Genomic DNA, 22331 nt, shown 5'->3' with positions numbered 1-22331 from the left:
CCTTTTACAGTTCAGAGATGTCACTAAACCCGCCCAAAGATGTAAACAATTAGGCATGAGCAGTGCCTATCAGTTCCAGTCATTCCACCAAGCGGAGGTAAACGGCTCGTGTTGTCTGTAGTTCAACCATGCCTAGATGGTCAATACCGTGGTTTGATCGCGTCCGCATTGTTATTGTGGCAGGAAGGATTCTCAATAAGGGAAGTGTCCAGGCGTCTCGGAGTGAACCAAAGTGATGTTGTTCGGAAATGGAGGAGATACAGAGAGACAGGAACTGTCGAACACATACCTCGCTCAGGCCGCCCTAATGTAGTGGATGACCGCTATCTATGGATTATGGCTCGGAGGAACCCTAACAGCAACGCCACCATGTTGAATAATGCTTTTCGGGTAACCATAGGACGTCGTGTTACGACTCAAACTGTGCGCAATAGGCTGCATGATGGGCAACTTCACTTCCGACGTACTTGGCGAGGTCCATCTTTGCAACCACGACACCATGCAGCACGCTACAGATGGGCCCAAAACATGCCGAATGGACCGCTCAGGATTAGCATCACGTTCTCTTCACCGATGAATGTCGCATATGCCTTCAATCAGATAATTGTCGGAGACATGTTTGGAGACAACCCGGTCACTCTGAACGCCTTTGACACACTATCCGGCAAGTGCTGCAAGTTGGAGGATCCCCGACGTTTTGGGGTGACATTATGTAGGGCCGACGACCGTTGCTGGTGATCGTTGAAGGCGCCGTAGTGGCTGTAGGATACCATCCTCCGACCGATAGTACAACCATATCGGCAGCATATTGGCGAGGCATTCATCTTCATGGACGACAATTCGCGCCCCCATCGTGCACATCATATGAATGACTTCCTCCACGATAACGACATCACTCGACTAGAGTGGCCAGCATGTTCTCCAGACATGAACACTATCGATCATGCCTTTGATAGATTGAAAAGGGCTGTTTATGGACGACGTGACCCACCCAACACTCTAAGGGATCTACGCCAAATCGCCCGTCGAGATGTGGGAAAATCTGGACCAACAGTGCCTTGATGAACTTGTGGATAGTACGACGAATACAGGCAGGCATCAACGCAAGAGGACGTGCTACTGGGTATTAGAGGTACCGGTGTCTACATCAGTTTAAACCACCACCTCTGAAGGTCTCGCTGTATGGTGGTACAATATGCAATGTGAGGTTTTCATTACCAGTAAAAAGGGCGGAAACGATGTTTATGTTGATCTCTATTCCAATTTTGTGTGCAGGTTCCGATAGTCTCGGAACCGACGTGATGCAAAACTGTTTTTTGATGTTTGTAATTAGCAACGATATAAACTTTCAACTCAAGAAAGAAAATCGTTTTTACTTTCTTATGAACTTCTGGTCCTTTATATTGATAAAATTTTTCATTCCGCGCTGTCCTAAAGCATCTTCCTAGCGACCGGCGCAGCGCAATGAAACGGCATCAAGAAGGTGCTGACCCGAGCGCCAATGGAAACAACGGGCAACGCCACAGCTCCGCGAAGACGACGTTCAGCCCGCCCTGTCAACTCTGATTTGACCACCCGACCATCGCTGGCCGATCCAGTTCGGCTGCAGATTTCAAGAGCATCGGTACTGAGTAGTAGGAGGACGTTACTTAGACTGCGTTCTATGTATAGTAAAGTAGCTAAAGTACTTGCACGTAGGAGGCATAGGAAGAACCGGAATGAAAAGAAGTGAAATTAGCTTTATTTTCTTTTTACAAATAACAAATTCAATCAATCTTCTGATGATTTTTACAGATGATTTTGGATTCGTGCGACCAACCAAGACAACTTCTCTCCTTCCTTTCTCCTTTCTTGTTGATGTCGGTGCTGACTGCCACAGTAGCCGACACAACATATTCATAATATGACACTCGGAATGTAGGATAATATGCCATAGATCTTTTTGTGGGTAATAATGATTTGAGATGCAGAAGGGTATGCAGTTAGAATTAACACACAGGGTATACTTCACAAATGATTTAAAGCATTGGTAAGCTTTCTACAATTGAATTGGTGGTCACTTACAGTTTTAAACTCTGCAAGCGGCAGCAATTACAGTCGCAATACCTCGTCACCAGACGAAGATATTCCTTACACTTCCTTTGGACAGGCAGTACTCTTCCGTAGTCACCTTGAAGCACCATTATAAATCACCAGTATACTCTGCCCCTTGAAACTTGGAGGGCGTCACGAACTTGTAAGTAATTGTCAGCCAGGTGTCCGGATGCTTTTGGTCAGATAGTGTAAACCTTCCTGCAACCTTGCTTTCACACTGACAAATTTTTTTGCTTTCATCCAACTAGTTGCGGCCGGCCGATGTGGCCGAGCGGTTCTAGGCGCTACAGTCTGGAACCGCGTGACCGCTACGGTCGCAGGTTCGTATCCTGCCTCGGGCATGGATGTGTGTGATGTCCTTAGGTTAGTTATGTTTAAGTAGTTCTAAGTTCTAGGGGACTGATGACCTCAGATGTTGAGTCCCATAGTGCTCAGAGCCATTTGACCCAATTAGTTGCGTTGGGCGGCTGGAAGTTGTCTGCCTGCTGACGTCACGTGAGAACGACCAGACACAGTTTCTTCATCGGACTGGTCCTCCCTTTTTGCAGTATTTGCACGATATTAAAAGTAATCGTGTATAACAATGAAATAGAAAGAAAAAAAACATAGCCTACTCGTAAAAAGAATTAAAATTAATGATTGGAGTACTTACTGTGTTATTTAGTGCTACATACTACAGCAGTCACCCCTGCAGTCAAGACTTTTAGATGACGTGGTGGTTGTTCAGGTGAGATTGTCGTCCTACAGGTGCAGGAGGCACAGCATGGAAGCTGGTGAGTGTGGCAGTGACATGTCCTGCAGCATCAGTTAAACAGCATTCTCTGGAAACACATATATTATTCATCATTTTAGGTATGGTCTTCTCCGGCGCGGCCGATGGTGTGCTCAGTCACACACTCGGGTGCGGCAAGGAATATGATCGCAGCGGCTGCAGCCATTTTGCAGGTCAGCACCAAACAGCGATGTAGTGCGGGTGGCCGAAAAAGGAGCTTGCAGGCGCGAGCGTGCTGTGACTCACCGGTAACTCAAAACGTCCGCCCAAGTGCTCCCGAAGATGGATGTGAGCTTAAGCGCGTGGCAACAGCATATCACGGAGGGTGGTGTTGAGATGGTGGAGGCCCAGGATCCAAACCAGCAACAGCGCGCAGCCTGGAAGGCGATTCAACGTACAGCCATGAAGGCTGCGCCACGCGCAGCGAGGGTAAAAAATTAAATGTGGACCCGAAAATTATATCTGCTGCGCAACAGTACTGATATGTTGTGTCACGGACTACGTTACACTTCCCCGTGTCAGTTACAACTACCTGTCTTACACGCCTGGAAAACAACTACAGAAGCCGTAATACACTGACTTCAAGCTATAAACGGCGCAGGAGCACCAAGTCATAAGATTTGCGGGAAGCTGTGGAGAGAAGGAAGAGTGTGCGCCACTAAATGTGTACTCTGTGTACGAAGAGGCAATGTTTCTAAGATAAATGTGTAGGCTTCCGTGGCCGCAGTCAGTTTGCATAAAAGATTTTTGTTTAATTAGATAAATCTTTCGTTGTAACGTCACGGAAAGTAAAAAAAGTGTTTGGTTTTATAATTTGTTTATTGAACTGTCTTTGGATACGCAGTATTTTTTTTTTCATTTTTCCATCTGGTCACATGGTTTCTCGATGCGTCAGCAAGTCACATACAGTTTTCCATATGAAAAGCATGGATTTTTCAAATTTATTAAACACACTTGCAGTGGTTGTCCCTGTGCCTTGTTGATGGTCGTTGCAAACGCGAGTCGCATCGAAAACCGCAAGCGTTTGCTTAGAGCTCGAATGGGATATCTGTTGGAATCACTGCTATGCTTGGTAGCAGTGCATCTTCTCCTTTAAAATTTCCTTTTGATATTGGAGCTTCAATGATATTGTTCATCATCTTTATCACTGGAAATTTGGAACCGTTACAAAGCCCTGATATTTCTGAGTGGAATGAAAGCCACATCACATTTTAATGTCAACACGTCAGGCGCAATTCCCGCAAATTAAGTGAAGTCAAGAAATCAGTCGGGTAAATTACAACGTCATATTAATTGTTACAGTATCGGTGAACTTATATAGTGTCGTCTCACCCGGTACTGTAACTGATGACACTGACATCGCTGTTTTTAGCTGCTAATGTAACACTTTCACTGAGACGCTGGTGTCTTTTGTAGTTCTGTGTGAGATTTGGGAAAACGTTGTGAATCAATTAGCCACTGGTTGCTCTGATTTGACAAAACGTTTGGTGGCAATATACAGGGTGTTTCAAAAATGACCGGTATATTTGAAACGGCAATAAAAACTAAACGAGCAGCGATAGAAATACACCGTTTGTTGCAATATGCTTGGGACAACAGTACATTTTCAGGCGGACAAACTTTCGAAATTACAGTAGTTACCATTTTCAACAACAGATGGCGCTGCAAGTGATGTGAAAGATATAGAAGACAACGCAGTCTGTGGGTGCGCCATTCTGTACGTCGTCTTTCTGCTGTAAGCGTGTGCTGTTCACAACGTGCAAGTGTGCTGTAGACAACATGGTTTATTCCTTAGAACAGAGGATTTTTCTGGTGTTGGAATTCCACCGCCTAGAACACAGTGTTGTTGCAACAAGACGAAGTTTTCAACGGAGGTTTAATGTAACCAAAGGACCGAAAAGCGATACAATAAAGGATCTGTTTGAAAAATTTCAACGGACTGGGAACGTGACGGATGAACGTGCTGGAAAGGTAGGGCGACCGCGTATGGCAACCACAGAGGGCAACGCGCAGCTAGTGCAGCAGGTGATCCAACAGCGGCCTCGGGTTTCCGTTCGCCGTGTTGCAGCTGCGGTCCAAATGACGCCAACGTCCACGTATCGTCTCATGCGCCAGAGTTTACACCTCTATCCATACAAAATTCAAACGCGGCAACCCCTCAGCGCCGCTACCATTGCTGCACGAGAGACATTCGCTAACGATATAGTGCACAGGATTGATGACGGCGATATGCATGTGGGCAGCATTTGGTTTACTGACGAAGCTTATTTTTACCTGGACGGCTTCGTCAATAAACAGAACTGGCGCATATGGGGAACCGAAAAGCCCCATGTTGCAGTCCCATCGTCCCTGAATCCTCAAAAAGTACTGGTCTGGGCCGCCATTTCTTCCAAAGGAATCATTGGCCCATTTTTCAGATCTGAAACGATTACTGCATCACGCTATCTGGACATTCTTTGTGAATTTGTGGCGGTACAAACTGCCTTAGACGACACTGCGAACACCTCGTGGTTTATGCAAGATGGTGCCCGGCCACATCGCACGGCCGACGTCTTTAATTTCCTGAATGAATATTTCGATGATCGTGTGATTGCTTTGGGCTATCCGAAACATACAGGAGGCGGCGTGGATTGGCCTCCCTATTCGCCATACATGAACCCCTGTGACTTCTTTCTGTGGGGACACTTGAAAGACCAGGTGTACCGCCAGAATCCAGAAACAATTGAACAGCTGAAGCAGTACATCTCATCTGCATGTGAAGCCATTCCGCCAGACACGTTGTCAAAGGTTTCGGGTAATTTCATTCAGAGACTACGCCATATTATTGCTACGCATGGTGGATATGTGGAAAATATCGTACTATAGAGTTTCCCAGACCGCAGCGCCATCTGTTGTTGAAAAATGTAACTACTGTAATTTCGAAAGTTTGTCTGCCTGAAAATGTACTGTTGTCCCAAGCATATTGCAACAAACGGTGTATTTCTATCGCTGCTCGTTTAGTTTTTATTGCCGTTTCAAATATACCGGTCATTTTTGAAACACCCTGTAATACGTTGTTGGGATCCATCGTTTACCATTGTCACTTTTCCAATATCCAACAATTATTTTGCGAAACACTGAGCGGATGTATTATTTTGTACTTATACTCTCATAACGTAATCGCAAATCTCGGATAGTCCTTAGCCGATTGATTTTACACAACGTCGAACTTGAATACGCTCGTGGTTTTACACTACTGGCCCTTAAAGTTGCTACATCACGAAGATGACGTGCTACAGACGCAAAATTTAACCGACAGGAAGAAGATTCTGTAATATGCAAATGATTAACTTTTCAGAGAATTCACACAAGGTAGGCGCCGGTGATGACACGTACAACGTGCTGACATGAGGAAAGTTTCCAGCCGATTCCTCATACACAAACAGTAGTTGACCAGCTTTGCCTGGTGAAACGTTGTTGTGATGCCTAGTGTAAGGAGGAGAAATGCATACCATAACGTTTCCGACTTTGATAAAGGTCGGATTGTAGCGTATCGCGATTGCGGTTTATCGTATCGCGACATTGCTGCTCGCATTGGACGAGATCCAACGACTGTTAGCAGAATATGCAATCGGTGGGTTCAGGAGGGTAACACGGAACGTCGTGCTGGATCCCAACGGCCTCGTATCACTAGCAATCGGGATGACAGGCATCTTATCCGCATGGCTGTAACGGATCGTGCAGCCACGTCTCGATCCCTGAGTCAACAGATCGGGACGTTTGCAAGATAACAACCATCTGCACAAACAGTTCGATGACGTATCCAGCAGCATGGACTATCAGCTCGGAGACCATGGCTGCGGTTACCCTTGACGCAGCACCAGAGACAGGAGCACCTGCGATGGTGTACTCAACAATGAACCTGGGTGCAGGAATGGCAAAACGTCATTTTTTCGGATGAATTTAGGTTCTGTTTATAGCATCATGATGGTGGCATCCGTGTTTATCGACATCGCGGTGAACGCACATTGGAAGCGTTTGTTCGTCATCGCCATACTGGCGTATCACCCGGCGTGATGGTATGGGGTGCCATTGGTTACACGTCTCGGTCACCTCTTGTTCGCATTGACGGCAGTTTTAACAGTGGACGTTACATTTCAGATGTGTTACAACCCGTGGCTCTACCCATCATTCGATCCTTGCGAAACCCTACATTTCAGCAGGATAATGCACGACCGCATGTTGCAGGTCCTGTACGGGCCTCTCTGGATACAGAAAATGTTCGACTGCTGCCCTGGCCATCACATTCTCCAGATCTCTCACCAACTGAAAACGTCTGGTCAATGGGGCTGAGCAACTGGCTCGTCACAATACGCCAGTCACTACTCTTGATGAAATGTGGTATCGTGTTGAATCTGCATGGGCAGCTGTACCTGTACACGCCATCCAAGCTCTGTTTGACTCAGTGCCCAGGCGTATCAAGGCCGTTATTACGGCCAGAGGTGGTTGTTCTGGGTACTGATTTCTCAGGATCTATGCACCCAAATTGCACGAAAATGTAATCACATGTCAGTTCTAGTATAATATATTTGTCCAATGAATACCCGTTTATCATCTGCGTTTCTTCTTGGTGTAGCAAATTTAATGGCCAGTAGTGTACACACTTTTTTGATACATTTGAGAAATGTGTTGCAAATAGCTTTGGTAGTAAAGTAGTAATAAAACAAACCGTCATGCCTGATGCTGCGGTTTCTCACACATCTCAATGCTTATGACGTCATGTCTCCTGAACTATGTGTAGCACTGTGACATAAATCTTCCGACTTATTTGGTGATATAAGTGGATACTGTATGCAAAATATATTGCGCAAAGAGTTTGCAGTATTGAATTAATACATTAAAATGTCATGAGTGATGCGGCAGTTTTACGGCATGTGCAGCGAAAATTTAGTGAGCGATAACCTTCTTTCCTTTCATCATTTTGTGAAACGTGTCAGCGAAAAAATTTTTGTAAACTGTAGAAATTCTAATTTAAGTCAAGTTTTTTATGTTCCCGAGCCAACAGTCACTCAGTATTGTGGAATGATCGCACCACCATTTGACTGTTTTATTGTTTAAGGCAATCCAAGTTTCGACTTTTAATGCCGTTTTCAAGCATTTGAATTTATGTCGTTAACGAATATTGCAGGACAGTTAACATGTTGTCAATTTCAAATTTGGCCATTAATGAATAGAGATATTGGCTCTCCCCGAAATGCCAGATGTAAAATCACCATCATGTACCTGATCAGTAAATACGAGGGTTGGAACTTAAATAGTAGCAACTACTTATTCACAACCGATACAAAAGAGTTACATGTTACTGTCCTTCATAGTAGTCACCAGCGTCGTGTAGAATCCGTTGCCAGCGATCTGGAAGGCGTAGTATACCTTTAGCAGAGCCTGTTATGTTCATGCAGCGAATGGAGCGCTTTACTGCCTGTCGAATCTCTGGAACAGTTCTGAAGCGAATGCTACGAAGTGGTTCCTTCATCTTCGGAATCAAATGTCACAAAGACTTATGTCCGGGGACAATGGTGGATGGTACAGTACTTGCCAGTCCCATCGACCAAACAGAGCAGCAACAGCTTGCCCTGCCCTGTTTCTGCATTGTTGTGCAGAATGATGCAGAAAGTGTCGCCGCTTCTTTCGCACAGCTGGTAGCAGGCCATGCTCCAAAAGCGAACAGTAATACTGGGCATTGGCGGTCTACTGTGGAGGAACGTAATGCGTTAGGATAACACCATCACAGTCGTACAAGAGAATCACCATAACTTTCACCATACTGGGGCTCTGACGCACTTTAGACTTTCGCGGCGACCCATAATGACGACATTCGTTAGATTTGTGTTTCAGTTTTGGCCCTTACGATGTGGAAATGCCGATTCCCCGCACGCCTCTTGAAAACTTTGATGACACTGTCGTGCGGTACGACCTTTGGCACATTCAACCTTGATCCAACTTCGTTGTTACTGTTTCGAAAACATAGTGACACCGTTACTTTAGACCGCTCGCTCACAAGTGACTGTGTTTCCCTCGAATGTGCGCACGCCGGTGACGTGGGACGGGCGAGTCCACTTGCTCGGAGGTAAGGTAGGTATGCCAAAAACGTGTGCTATCAGCGACAATGGTAGATTCCATTGCATAGTTTCTCCACAGCTGTGTTGCCACTATTTAAGTTTCAACCCTTGTAATCGTGAGAGCACGTTATACTTAGTACAAACAAACTATATATGTATATTGCAGAACAGTTAACATGTTGTCAAGCTCTAAGTTGGCCATAAATTAAGAAAAATATTCGCTACCCACGAAATTGAAGTGCTAGATTTAAAATCACCATCTGGCATTTCGGGGGAACCAATATGTCTCTTTATTAATGGCCAACTTTGAAGTTGACAACATGTTAATTATCCAGTAATATATATAGCTTGTTTCTCCTAAATATAACGTGCTCCCGCCATTATTTACAGATCTGTTACAAGATGGTGATTTTACATCTGGCATTTGAATTTCGTGGGAAGGGAATATTTTTCTCAATTTATGGCCAACTTCGAGGTTGACCACATGTTAAGTGTCCTGAAATATATGCTAAAGACATAAATTGAAATACTTGATAATAACACAAAAGGCTGAAACCTAGGTTGGATTTAAATAAACAATAAAACAGTCAAATTGCTGTATGTTCTTAAAAATATATTAAGTTTGTTCCCAGTCGCTATGTGCTCTCATTCTCAAATAATGGATGCATAAAATCGGGTCTTTTCACGAGGTGGCACCTCGTTGTTTATGATGTCATGTCTTCTGACCTGTGTGTTGGGGGGGGGGGGGGGGGCTAGGAACCTTCGCGGTCGTGCTGATAACAACTCACGAAAGTTTCATCGCAATCCGATGAACGGCTTAGGAACGCGTAGAGAACAAACATATAAAGAAACATTCATTTTTGTTTATATAGATTACCGTCTCATTTAAGTTACCTGACAAGATAACTTTTTGGACGTACATTAGTAATGGCAGCGTTTCCTTTTCTGCATACTCTAAATATGCCACTAGGTAATTATGACTATAGCGGTCTCCTTCGTAAATGTGGATAGTAAGAAAGCGATTGGGGCTGCAGTCGCTAGACTTCTAGCGTGTAGAAGGCAGCCATGTGCCACTACATTATCCACACGGCCGAGCGTAGTTTCGGTGCTTCCGTGGAAGAAGATGGCTGCCACCGAATGGCAGTCGGGTAGCATTTAGACCGCAGCAAGACAAGAACGCCTTGGAGTTACGGCAGCGGCGTGGCTACCTGCCAACCCGTCTCAGAACGGCGTCTGAATCCTAGAGTGCAGTTCCCGCCCTGAAGTGCGGCGTGGAGAAACTCTGTTGTACAGACTAGGTGGTATTCGTTCGGGAAAGTCCTGCATTGACTGACAACAGCGACAACAGAACTAGATATGGGGAAGTGTTCGAAGTCTGATTATTCGTTTGGTTTGAATTTAGTTCAGTCCATGAGGACGCCTGGGACTATCGAGCTGGAGCAATTCGATCGTGGAATGAATCACTACATAATTCATATAAAGTAATAAGAAAATTTACAAACCACAAAGAAGACCATAAAAGACTCTCAGAGTTAATAATACTGCTATAGCAGCACAGAAAAGACGAATATATCGTGGGCAGAATAAAACAAGAGAGCCGCGTGGGATTATCCGAGCTGTCTAGGGCGCTGCAGTCATGGACTGTGCGGCTGGTCCCGGCGGAGATACGAGTCCTCCCTCGGGCATGGGTGTATGTGTTTGTACTTAGGATAATTTAGGTTAAGTAGTGTGTAAGCTTAGGGACTGATGACCTTAGCAGTTAAGTCCCATAAGATTTCACACACATTTGAGAACTAGCTTTTCGACTTACGTGGCACCTTCAGACATTAGATCGAAACATCTTGACTTATTCGTGAGTTTTACTTGTTAGTTCAGTACCCTTGTCACGTATTACAATGCACAGTGTCAAGTAAAGCAACATGACATATGATGTAACATCGCATAACATGACATATGCCATGATGTCATACAACATGGCATTGGTAATATCGTGTAGTATGTCACAACGTGTCATTAAAGTTTACAATGCATGCATCCCCATTCTGGGATATTTTCTATTATAAATGCATACTTTCTTTCACAGACGCCTTCTGCTCTCTAGAAATACATAAAAGTGTGTCTGTTTAGTCTTACACCCTCACCGTACACGTAACATTGTGTGGGTCTAAGTGAGCTCACTGCGCTGCGGAATTGGGTTTAACACGTAGATTTTAGTTTACTCGGGCACCGACTGACTCATTATAGGTATAATATCTTTCGAACCAGATTGCTTATATCGTAGCAACGGATAAAACTTTCAGAAAACAACAGGCCGAGCATTAGTCTCATGTATTTGTCTACTTTCTTATAAAATTGGAACCGATTCGCAGAAGTATGAAACATACATACCCACAATTTTTTTTTTTTTTTGCACGTAAACTCCGAATGAAGCTAGATTTTTTAAATAGAATTTTCAATTTTATCGTGTGAATGCATCGTTTATTATTTTCACTCTCTTTAAACTGTTTTCCTGTATTCAATTCACTTTAAATCGATTTTTACGTACAATGCTTAGCTCGATTCGGACGAAGTTTGGACAGATTCGCAGACGTCTGAAGCGTAGCATTGACACGTTTCAAGAGCTTCCTAGAAAAATACTTTTTTGCACGTAAAATCCAAACGCTAAAAGATTTTCTTCAAACAGTTATAAGTTATCTTAGACCAAGGACCGAAAACCGGTGGACCAAATCTGACCCATCATTCTCGCCCCAGTCCGGAGCTGTTTCAGCGTGACTGTTTCTACACGTCAAATTCGAACGAGGGTGACTGTTTTTGTACATAAAATCAGAACAGTACACCTACGAATGGTTTCATTTTCTGAACATTAATTTCAGCATAATTAAAATCTTTTACAAATGGAATTAGTCGATTCACACAATTTTCCTGGATGCCAGTTCCGGTTTGTAGGGTACCCTTGCTTAATACACTGTGTCATAGTTGTAATAAGACCCCACCCCTAAATCGCATTCTGGGAGCGGCCTTTTCAGACATTAGTTACAGCGCTTCCACCTGTAGCAATGAATATTTGAAAACTATTAAAAATGTCTGTAGTAGTACATGCAATAACTACTAGATATCGAATAGTGCAAGGCTCTAAACTACTGCGATAAACTCTTTTACAGAACACGTGATCGATAAGGAAGTATATCAGTTCAAAATTAAAAATATAGTATTACTCACTCAGATTTTTCTGCCCTGCTGGCCACCTTCTCAAAATGAGATTTTTAGGACAGTGTTAATTCGTTTGTTAAACTGTGCCTTTCATATTTTTGGATAATGACTAAAGAAGTGTCCTCCAAGTGCAAATCATCTGCCCATCTAGTGTACATAGAATGGTTTTGACAGTCCATATCATCAACCGTGAATCCTACGAGGAAGCATTGTACATTTGAAGCTGCAAATTGTTCTGATTGGATAATTTCTTCTCAAATAAGCCGACATTGTGTTGATAACTTTAATAAAATTATTCAGGGGGGTTAATGGCCGTTCATTTAGTGTAAAACATGTATGAAGCAGTACATTTACCATCAGATTACCTCTTATGCAAGTAATGAAACTGTTGGACGATGTCTGAGAGTTGCGTTTGAATAAACTCCCGAATAGCGTAATATGCAGCATACGGAAAGTTGAAAAAGAAAGAGCTAGAGAGAGGTGATATACTCGGGCTTCCGTATGATAAACCCCTTATTTCAAAAATATTTCTTCCTTTCATACCTCCCCTGTGTTACCACAGACGACATGTCACTGATCTCATCTGTAATAAGATTGTAGTCCACGCGAGGTGCCTATTTGCCTCCACAGCCCTGAGTGGAGTGCTTAAGTTCTAGTAAATGTCTACCTACCGGCAGTCTTGTATAGTTCTCCCCTGCACCCAAAACAGCACGTAGGCCGTGAATCCGTTACCTTGAGGCTGTAAGAAATTCTTAGACAGGAACTGCTATTTTAGAAATAATTAAAATTCCAATAAGTTTGTTTGTAAGGGATGCCACTCGCGTTTAATTGCCAAAACACGAGAAACTACACAATTAAATTTTACTTTAGAGTCACAAATGATTTCTAGTCTTCAACAAATTAGTGAACTGCGTATCTCCGTATTTACTGTCACACTGTTCTCAACTATATGTACCAAATAACCATACATTGCCAATAAAGTCTTAACTAACACCGACCGCGGCAGACAACATGTCTGTCCTCTGACTGCCGAACCATCTCTGGCCATCCAAGTTAGGCGCGATCAGAAGATTATCAAAGTGCTTCTTCTGCTATTTTGGTTAGCAGTAGTTTATTATTTTGATGGTTATTAACAGTTGTGAAACAATGGAATGATAGCATGCTATTGAGAGATGCTTTAAATGTGAAATGAAAATAAATACGCGGTGTAGTTTGTCTAATATTAATAATAGAAGATTACCATTTTGGCGCGCAACTTCCGAATGCAGCAGCCAATCTCGGAGAGGGACTATAATTTAGACGGTCTTTCTCACGATATTCCTACCATCTGTCATCATTACCTCACACTACATTACGTCATCTTGCCACTGCTGCCTTCTTAACTGCTCTAAAAAGAGCTTCTTGTAGCTGAATGTGATGGCTGTAAAGCCAGAACTATTACAAGACAAATAGGGAAAACCATTGAAGATGAAAAGAGAACGATGTGTCTAATAATATAATTCGATATTGTTGTTACTACCAAAGTAAGAATTAAAAAGATCTAGGTTCGCTATATATTTATGGACCCAGAGGAATACTCTCAAGATAATGATGATTACACTGATCTAAGCTACGATTAAAAACGAGTAAATATAGAGAATGTGAAGAAATCTGGACTGTCTATGAATATCGTGTAAGAATAATAAGAGTTGCAGTGAAGAAGATTAACACTGCGTTATAAGGAGTGCGAAATAACTTGCGTTGTCTAGAAGAGCGTGTGGTCTAGTGGCCATGTAGTAAAACGCTTGCATGGAAACAGAAAGTTTGCGGGTGCGTATCCCGATCGGATGACGGAATTATTTATTGTGCTTTTATAGTAGCCTGCACCTTGCGAGCTAAGACAGCCTGTTGAGAACTAAAATTCTTCCTTGAGAGGGAACTTAAACGTGTAATTGGCTTTTACCTGAAATTTCGCTCGTCATAGGCCTGGAGATCAAACACACGCCGCTGACAGGGAGTTCACTTTATGATGAAATAAAGCTTATAATGTCCTCTCAGACCTGCTAGTTGTGTTCTAATCGAATTTAAGTAGCTGGCGACATAAAAAACTTGTTAAATGTGTCCATATTCATTCAATAGCAAATGCACAGCACTAATTATCTAAATTTTTTTAGAAATCTGCCAATTTACAAGGCACGCTGAAATCTCCCACACAATTTGCGAAAAACTATTGTAACTGTTGTTATGCCTGACAGTATTGACAGTATTTCCTTACACAACTACAGATAGAATTCAATACCACCGGGGTAGGTATTGGAAGCCGAGAGTAGCCTGGTGTATGGTCAACTGTCTAACAGTTCCACCACGCTGAAATAATCGTAACCACGGTATACTCTCGATAAAAGCAAAGTTCGGAATCATTACAGTTCCAGAAACATAGCTCTTTACGAACGGATACTTCTGGGCTCTCGAGCCCCCGACAGAAATCTCCAATTCAATCGAATGGAAACAGACACGCCGTCTGGACTCTCTTGAGTCCAAGACTGAAGTCCTCCTACCAACCGAAACGGAACAGCCACGAAAAGTCTGGACACTGTGACTCCCAGACCAAGGTCTCACTAATAATCCGAAACAGCACGTCCGGACCCTGTGGAGTCCACTATCGAGGTCCCCTAATTCCCTACACCACTTCTCAGCTAAGCTGTCAATTTCCCATCCACAAGCTACGGCTTGGTTGAGCAAGCCTGTACATCCACAATTCCGTTTATTCGTCATGCCATGCCATGAGATACAAATATATATAATTGTGACCCAGTTAGCCAGCCTTAAGACCCGTAATTAAACGTTATATTCTAAATCACACTTAAAGGCTGATTTTGACACTAAACACTATATTTTAACTGTCTACAATTTCTAACAAAACTAACGTTTAATTGAATTATTTCATCGTCAAGTACAAATTTTGCTAAACAACGCCATTCATAACTGGTCTTCACATATCACTGATAACTGATTTAAAACAGAAAGAACAGAGAGTCCAATGCTGTTTCTGCAAAACATTTCTTAGGCAAATGATGGTGGTCGTTCTTGACCAGAGCCAACAAATCACACAACGGACCTTTTGAAAGCGATGCAAGACAGGCCGACTCTCTGCTGACTGTCCCATCTATGGCGCTTAGCAAGTATTCACACAGTGGTCTAGATAACCAACTGATATGACCAGCTTCGAGCGGTCATTTGCAACGTATGTGGAGGCATTGTCCCTTTGAAAACCCTTTTAAAATAAGCGCTTTGCAAGCAACTCGCCACCCTGCAGCGTCTAAGAATTTCAGTTCAACTTGGTAACAAAGCGTCCAGCTGGTTGCTATGAGTGCCTGCTGTTTCCCAGTCCCTTGAGTTAGAAAGTGTGTGACCGGCACCTGCCTAAGAGAAGATACAATGCCCTTTTGTACAGCTGTAGTAGTTGTCTTGATAATATAGATGCTAAATAATGCTAGAATTCGTTTACCCCAAAGAATTCCTAAATCTCGCAATCTCTTTGGCCATAAGATAGAGAACAACTTTCATTTTTGTGGCCCATTTACAAACAACCCCATGAACCATGGACCTTGCCGTTGGTGGGGAGGCTTGCGTGCCTCAGCGATACAGATAGCCGTACCGTAAGTGCAACCACAACGGAGGGGTATCTGTTGAGAGGCCAGACAAACGTGTGGTTCCTGAAGAGGGGCAGCAGCCTTTTCAGTAGTTGCAAGGGCAACAGTCTGGATGATTGACTGATCTGGCCTTGTAACAATAACCAAAACGGCCTTGCTGTGCTGGTACTGCGAACGGCTGAAAGCAAGGGGAAACTACAGCCGTAATTTTTCCCGAGGGCATGCAGCTTTACTGTATGATTACATGATGATGGCGTCCTCTTGGGTAAAATATTCCGGAGGTAAAATAGTCCCCCATTCGGATCTCCGGGCGGGGACTACTCAAGAGGATGTCGTTATCAGGAGAAAGAAAACTGGCGTTCTACGGATCGGAGCGTGGAATGTCAGATCCCTTAATCGGGCAGGTAGGTTAGAAAATTTAAAAAGGGAAATGGATATGTTGAAGTTACATATAGTGGGAATTAGTGAAGTTCGGTGGCAGGAGGAACAAGACTTCTGGTCAGGTGACTACAGGGTTATAAACACAAAATCAAATAGGGGTAATGCAGGAGTAGGTTTAATAATGAATAGGAAAATAGGAATGCGGGTAAGCTACTACAAACAGCATAGTGAACGCATTATTGTGGCCAAGATAGATACGAAGCCCACACGTACTACAGTAGTACAAGTTTATATGCCAACTAGCTCTGCAGATGACGAAGAAATTGAAGAAATGTATGATGAAATAAAAGAAATTATTCAGATTGTGAAGGGAGACGAAAATTTAATAGTCATGGGTGACTGGAATTCGAGTGTAGGAAAAGGGAGAGAAGGAAACATAGTAGGTGAATACGGATTGGGGGACAGAAATGAAAGAGGAAGCCGCCTGGTAGAATTTTGCACAGAGCACAACATAATCATAACTAACACTTGGTTTAAGAATCATGAAAGAAGGTTGTATACATGGAAGAACCCTGGAGATACTAAAAGGTATCAGATAAATTATATAATTGTAAGACAGAGATTTAGGAACCAGGTTTTAAATTGTAAGACATTTCCAGGGGCAGATGTGGACTCTGACCACAATCTATTGGTTATGACCTGTAGATTAAAACTGAAGAAACTGCAAAAAGGTGGGAATTTAAGGAGATGGGACCTGGATAAACTGAAAGAACCAGAGGTTGTACAGAGATTCAGGGAGAGCATAAGGGAGCAATTGACAGGAATGGGGGAAATAAATACAGTAGAAGATGAATGGGTAGCTTTGAGGGATGAAGTAGTGAAGGCAGCAGAGGATCAAGTAGGTAAAAAGACGACGGCTAGTAGAAATCCTTGGGTAACAGAAGAAATATTGAATTTAATTGATGAAAGGAGAAAATATAAAAATGCAGTAAGTGAAACAGGCAAAAAGGAATACAAACGTCTCAAAAATGAGATCGACAGGAAGTGCAAAATGGGTAAGCAGGGATGGCTAGAGGACAAATGTAAGGATGTAGAGGCCTATCTCACTAGGGGTAAGATTGATACCGCCTACAGGAAAATTAAAGAGACCTTTGGAGATAAGAGAACGACTGGTATGAATATCAAGAGCTCAGATGGAAACCCAGTTCTAAGCAAAGAAGGGAAAGCAGAAAGGTGGAAGGAGTATATACAGGGTCTATACAAGGGCGATGTACTTGAGGACAATATTATGGAAATGGAAGAGGGTGTAGATGAAGATGAAATGGGAGATACGATACTGCGTGAAGAGTTTGACAGAGCACTGAAAGACCTGAGTCGAAACAAGGCCCCCGGAGTAGACAATATTCCATTGGAACTACTGACGGCCGTGGGAGAGCCAGTCCTGACAAAACTCTACCATCTGGTGAGCAAGATGTATGAAACAGGCGAAATACCCTCAGACTTCAAGAAGAATATAATAATTCCAATCCCAAAGAAAGCAGGTGTTGACAGATGTGAAAATTACCGAACTATCAGCTTAATAAGTCACAGCTGCAAAATACTAACACGAATTCTTTACAGACGAATGGAAAAACTAGTAGAAGCCAACCTCGGGGAAGATCAGTTTGGATTCCGTAGAAACACTGGAACACGTGAGGCAATACTGACCTTACGACTTATCTTAGAAGAAAGATTAAGGAAAGCCAAACCTACGTTTCTAGCATTTGTAGACTTAGAGAAAGCTTTTGACAATGTTGACTGGAATACTCTCTTTCAAATTCTGAAGGTGGCAGGGGTAAAATACAGGGAGCGAAAGGCTATTTACAATTTGTACAGAAACCAGATGGCAGTTATAAGAGTCGAGGGACATGAAAGGGAAGCAGTGGTTGGGAAGGGAGTAAGACAGGGTTGTAGCCTCTCCCCAATGTTGTTCAATCTGGATATTGAGCAAGGAATAAAGGAAACAAAAGAAAAATTCGGGGTAGGTATTAAAATTCATGGAGAAGAAATAAAAACTTTGAGGTTCGCCGATGACATTGTAATTCTGTCAGAGACAGCAAAGGACTTGGAAGAGCAGTTGAATGGAATAGACAGTGTCTTGAAAGGAGGATATAAGATGAACATCAACAAAAGCAAAACGAGGATAATGGAATGTAGTCTAATTAAGTCGGGTGATGCTGAGGGAATTAGATTAGGAAATGAGGCACTTAAAGTAGTAAAGGAGTTTTGCTATTTGGGGAGCAAAATAACTGATGATGGTCGAAGTAGAGATGATATAAAATGTAGGCTGGCAATGGCAAGGAAAGCGTTTCTGAAGAAGAGAAATTTGTTAACATCCAGCATTGATTTAAGTGTCAGGAAATCATTTCTGAAAGTATTCGTATGGAGTGTAGCCATGTATGGAAGTGAAACATGGACGATAAATAGTTTGGACAAGAAGAGAATAGAAGCTTTCGAAATGTGGTGCTACAGAAGAATGCTGAAGATTAGATGGGTAGATCACATAACTAATGAGGAAGTATTGAATAGGATTGGGGAGAAGAGAAGTTTGTGGCACAACTTGACCAGAAGAAGGGATCGGTTGGTAGGACATGTTCTGAGGCATCAAGGGATCACCAATTTAGTATTGGAGGGCAGCGTGGAGGGTAAAAATCGTAGAGGGAGACCAAGAGATGAATACACTAAGCAGATTCAGAAGGATGTAGGTTGCAGTAGGTACTGGGAGATGAAAAAGCTTGCACAGGATAGAGTGGCTTGGAGAGCTGCATCAAACCAGTCTCAGGACTGAAGACCACAACAACAACAACATTTACAAACATGCAGCCCACCTCAGAAACGCCTGACAAAAGCACAGCTTTCACAAAATACACAGGCGTGCAACACTGCTATTCTCTTTTCAGCATGGTTGCAACACATTCAGCTCGTAAGCATCGCGTTATGTTAATCGCAGCACGAGCAACCCTCATGGTGCTCATTTGGCCGATTTTGTTGTCAGATCTACACGATTTACTCCGGTTGGCAATTCCTCTCAGATTCACCTCAGTTCCACTGTTTCCCTCATTAAAATTGTTTCAGTTGCCTGATCGCTCTGGTTGCGGTCGGCCCTGATTCTGGCCTCCCAATGTCCTGTTCCTATCATTCCTCCTACTTATGATAGTTTCCTCCATAATTTCTGCTCAGTATGCGTCTCTAACTCAAAGAGAAAGCGTTTGAAAGCTTCCCACATTGTCCCTGCATTAGCTGGCAAGTACCTGCTAATAATTAATGGGTAGCTTCATATAGCTGAACCTGATTATTTCGCTTGCATTCCTACGTGACAGATCCCTGAAGTGATTGTTCTTAACTAATGACTCGAAAAGTTTCACAGGGCTTCTAGACCCTAACGATTCCACATTTTGCACATCATTATCTCTTGCTTAGTCGGATTCTGTGCCTTACACTTACCAATATCTGGCCAGGAAAACTTGTCTGAACTACTTGTATGACCTGGTGGTGGCCAAAATTCCTCACATTTCCTTGGCTACCAACTCTTCCAAGTTTCCAAAAATACACTCAAATTTAGATTCCAATGGCCAGGACGGTGGTATTTACCAATCAAACTTAACGATCCAAGCATTTGGATGTAGTGTATTTCCACTACCCAGATAATACTGGAAGTCCTGCACCGACTGGCAGTTGGCAAGAAGGCAGGTAGGAGTAGGAGGTATTCAGACAGTTATACTATGCGTATATGCAATAGATTGATCAATTGTCATAGCTGAATGGAGATGAGCCTCTTGTGGCTGTAGATGTGTCGCATGTGTCGCATGGTCCTGCTGGAATTGCCTAAGTCCGTCGGAATGCAAAATGGACATGAATGGATGCAGGTGATCAGACAGGATGCTTACGTACGTGTCATCTGTCAGAGTCGTATCTAGATGTATAAACGGCCCCATATCAACAAATGCGTTAGGAGGCTTAGGTCAGTTGCAAAGTCTAAGAGAAAGAAGAAGGCTCTGCTGCTGGTAGAGGTGTGGGCCAGCAGTTGCAAGAAGTGTTGGGGAGTGAGTACCAGAGCACCAGCACTGAGAAACCTAGTGCAGCGTTGGCTCGGGTAACTGACGGCATAGGGGAGTTATGTAGGAATTTTACGAAGGAGGATCAGGTAGTGATAGTGAGTGGAGCAGGGAACAGTCTCGATAGGGATGGGGAATATTATGTAGGTGGTGACCCAGTAAAGATAGCAACTCAAACTGGTGGCACTAATGTACATTTCGTGCAACAGTTTCAGCGTCATGTTTGCCCTCGTCTTAATGCAGCTGTTAAGTGCGTTAACATGAGGCTGGAGAGGGCGCTGATGGCAGAGAGAATGGGTCATATTTCAGTGATGCAGTTGCGTCTATCAGTGTACCAGGTTCACTAGGCATGGCATGCACCTCAATAGATATGGGAAGAGGAGGCTGGCAATGCTTATAGGTAACAATGTAGTGGGTGGTGGTGGGATCACTCATGGAAAAATCCCTGTAGTATTTGGTGTTAGAGCTGTACTTCAGACAGTAGTAAGTTGATAGGTATACCTGCTCAAAGGAAGGCCCTCTAACTAAGGGATCACCTTTACAGGACGTCATGTTTCCAAGAAGAGAAGAAATTAGCATATTTCATCAAAATATAACAGGTATTAGAGATAAAGTTAGAGGACTGCTTAAAGATGTTGACTCTGAAATTATTGGTATATCGGAGCACCACTTAAATAATTGGACAATTCAGAGGCTTCCTTTACCGGGATACAGATCAGCTGGCTGTTTTTCATGGAGTTCCTTGTGGGGTGGGGGAGTGGCTATGTACGTAAAAAACGGTATTCCATTTGAGTCCATACACGTATCACAGGACTGCACTGAACAGATAATTGAATGTTGTGCAGGGGCAGTTGAATTTAGTGAAACTAAACTTATAATTGTTGTAGTTTATAGATCTCCTAACTCAGCATTTCAGCTCAGGCTAGAGAGGGTACCTCAATCACTTTTTAGGAAGTACCAGATACAGAAATGTTTGTAGCGCCGATAAAATAGATGATAAATATAATGCTTTCCTTAACACATTTCTCATACTCTTTGAGAGTTGCTTTCCATTAGAGCGATCTAAACGGGGTACTAGCAGTAAAAGGCAGCCTGGGTGGCTGACTAGTGGGCTAAAGATATCATGTAGAACAAAGCTGGACTTATATCAAAATGTTAGAAGCAGTCACAATAAAGCTACAGTAGCCCTTTAGAAACAGTATTGTAAGGTGCTTAAAAATGTTATTTGGAAGGCAAAGAGTATGTGGCATGCAAACAGAACAGCTAATTCTCAGGATAAAAGTAAAACCATATGGTCAGTTGTGAAGAAAGTGTTTGTTCAGCAGCACCAGATCGATGATATAAAGTCAGTTCTTAGTAAAAATATTTCTGTTACTGATCAATCAGATATATATAAAGTATTTAACAATAATTTTCTGAGCATTGCTGTTGAATTAAATAAAAATTTAGCTTCTACAGGCAATCTTATAACTTTTTTGGCAAATGCCTTTCCGAGATTGATGTCGTAAATATTCCTCTGTGATACAGATGAGGGGAAGATTGAGTCAATAATTAAACCGCTGAAGGCTCTCATGGTTATGATGGGGTGCCTAGCAAAATATTAAGGTACTATGCTGCATATGTTACCCCTGTATTTAGCAAATTTGTAATTTTTCCTTTAGGAATTCTCAGATTCCTGAACGATTAAAGTACTCAGTAGTAAAGCCGCTTTATAAAAAGGGAGAAAAGGATAATGTAGACAATTTTAGACCTATATCTTTGCGATCAGTGTTTGCTCAAGTTATTGAAAATGCTATGTATGTAAGGTTAACTGATCATTTTATATCACACGATTTGCTATCAAATGTACAGTTCGAGTTCAGAAGTCGTTAAACAACTGAAAATTCTGCATTTTCTTTTCTCTGTGAAGTACCGAATGGGTTAAATAAAAGGTTTCAAACGCTAGGCATATTTTTTGATGTAATTAAGGCGTCTGATTGTGTTGATCACAAAATATTACCCCAGAAGTTGGACCATTATGGAATGTGAGGGGAAATTCACAATTGGTTCA

The sequence above is a fragment of the Schistocerca serialis genome, chromosome 4 (genome assembly GCF_023864345.2).
Source record: "Schistocerca serialis cubense isolate TAMUIC-IGC-003099 chromosome 4, iqSchSeri2.2, whole genome shotgun sequence".
NCBI lineage: Eukaryota > Metazoa > Arthropoda > Insecta > Orthoptera > Acrididae > Schistocerca > Schistocerca serialis.
Note: the sequence above shows the minus strand (reverse complement) of the source record.